Raw genomic sequence first — 2,293 nt, forward strand, 5'->3', positions numbered from 1 at the left:
TGGACAAAAGAAAGGATAAGTAAGTTTTGGTATATTTGCACAAAGGAAGATTATACAGCAGCAAAATGAATGAATTGTAGTTAGACCAATGAAGATGAATTTTATAAGTAAACTTTGAGATGAATACTGAGTGGTCGTGACCACGTTGTTGACCTCAAGCAGCAGTTGGCTTCTCCACATGGAACCCTGGAGTTGGAGACACAGAATATCCCTTCCCACTCCTGTTTTTGGCTTTGTGAGAAACCTTCCCATCCAACATAATGGCTAGCAATGTTATCAACAAGTCAAATCCTCACTCCATGAACCCCAGAGTATTCGTTGGGAATATCTCAACACTCTTGTGGTCAAGAAGTCTGATGTGGAAGCAACCTTTTCAAAGTATGGCAAAACTGTGGGTGGCTCTGTTCATAAGGGCTTTGCCTCTGTTCACTGTGTTCATGAGAGAAATATCCAGCCTACTGTGGCAGGAGGGGATGGCAGAATGATTGCCAGCCAACTTTTAGATACTAATCTGGCTGCAGAGCTGAAAGTGAACTGAGGAAAAGCCAGCGTGAGATGATCCGCAGCGGAGATGTATGGCTTCTCTTTTGACTTGGTCTGTGACTTTCAATGGGATTATTATGACAGGACGCACAGTGATCCAGCACATGCTTCTCCTCCTCCTCCTAGTGCTTGGGCTGTAGTACCCTCAAAACACCAGCATGTATCAGGAAACACCTCACAAAGGGGCAAAAGTGGCTTCAATTCTAAGAGTGGGCAGTGGGGATCTTCCAAATTGAAAGGAGATGACCTTCAGGCCATAAGAAGGAATTGACCCAGATAAAACAAAAAGTGGATTCTCTACTGGAAAATCTGGAGAAATTTGAAAAGGAGGAGAGCCTACAAGGAGTAGAGTTGAAGGATGTGAAGACAGATGACGGGCAGAGCAGCAGCTCCGTGAAGTAAGATGAGACTAATGTGAAGATGGAATCTGAGGGGCTGCAGATGACTCTGCTGAGGAGAAGGACCTGCTGGATGACGATGATACTGAATGTGGGGGTGACCAACTGGAGATAATCAAGGATGATGAAAAAGAGGCTGAGAGAGGGGAGGATGACAGAGACAGCGCCAATGGTGGGAATGACTTTTTATTTATTTTTTTTTTTGAGACAGTCTTGCTCTGTCACCCAGGTTGGAGTGCAGTGGCACAATCTCAGCTCACTGCAAGCTCTGCCTCCCAGGTTCAAGCAATTCTCCTGTCTCAGCCTCCCAAGTAGCTGGGATTACAGACACGTGCCACCATGCCCAGCTAATTTTTGTATTTTTTTTAGTAGAGACGGGGTTTTGCCATGTTGGCCAGGTTGGTCTCGAACTCCTGACCTCAGGTGATCCACCCACCTCGGCCTCCCAAAGTGCTGGATTACAGGTGTGAGCCACCACATCCAGCTGAGAACAACTCTTAAACACATGATGGGGTTTAGAAATCCTATCCCATTATTTCTTTACCTAGGCGGCTGTCTAAGATCAAATTCCTCACCTGATCCTCTCCCCTGGGATCTTCAGCACATGCTCACTGTTCTCCCCATCCTTGTCCTTACCATGTTCATTAATTCATATTGCTCTGAGCCTAGTCTCATTATCACTTCCTTTGAGGCTCCTAGTAGTTTTGTTAAGTCTTACCCTGTAATTTTTGCTTTTAATTTTGATAGCTCTTTATGACTTATCGATTAAAAGGATGTATGGTTTTTATCAACTGTCTCTAAAATAATCTCTTGTTATGCAGGAGAACAGTTCTTTTCATTCATACATGAGTTCAGTAGTTGCTTCCCTAACTGCAAAGGAAATCTCATTTAGTTCAGTAGCACTGGAGGGCAGCTTTGAGTTGGAAGTATGTGGGTTATACCCACAGAAGTATGCTGTGTGGGGCAGTGCAGCGCAAATGTAACAGTGTATTTTTGTGAATGAGAGTTGGCATGTCAAATGCATCCTCTAAAAAAAATCAGTGTAATAGTCTTAAGATAGTTTTCCAAAGTTGATACTGTGGGTTATTTTTGTGAACAGCCTGATGTTTGAGGCCTTTTCCCCACAAAATAAACAGGCCCTTATTAAAGGAGAAACTTGTAGAAAAATAAATAAATATTACTTTGAATGGAGAAAAAATTACCAAAAAACAACCCCAACTTACAGTATTATTTACTGTGCATTTAAAATAATCTTAAAATACCCCAAATTTAAAAATATTATAAAAGTATTTTTAGAAAACAAAAGAACTGAATCTCCTGCTTCTGGCCAACATGTTAGAACAGACAGCAAA

General features: G+C 42.2%; 1 pseudogene; it reads left to right on the forward strand.

Annotated features, from left to right (window-relative positions):
• The first annotated feature begins 260 nt into the window (after positions 1-260).
• LOC100995688 (heterogeneous nuclear ribonucleoproteins C1/C2-like) lies at positions 261-1,757 on the forward strand (annotated as a pseudogene).
• Positions 1,758-2,293: the final 536 nt, after the last annotated feature.

This window comes from Pan paniscus, chromosome 1 (genome assembly GCF_029289425.2).
Source record: "Pan paniscus chromosome 1, NHGRI_mPanPan1-v2.0_pri, whole genome shotgun sequence".
NCBI lineage: Eukaryota > Metazoa > Chordata > Mammalia > Primates > Hominidae > Pan > Pan paniscus.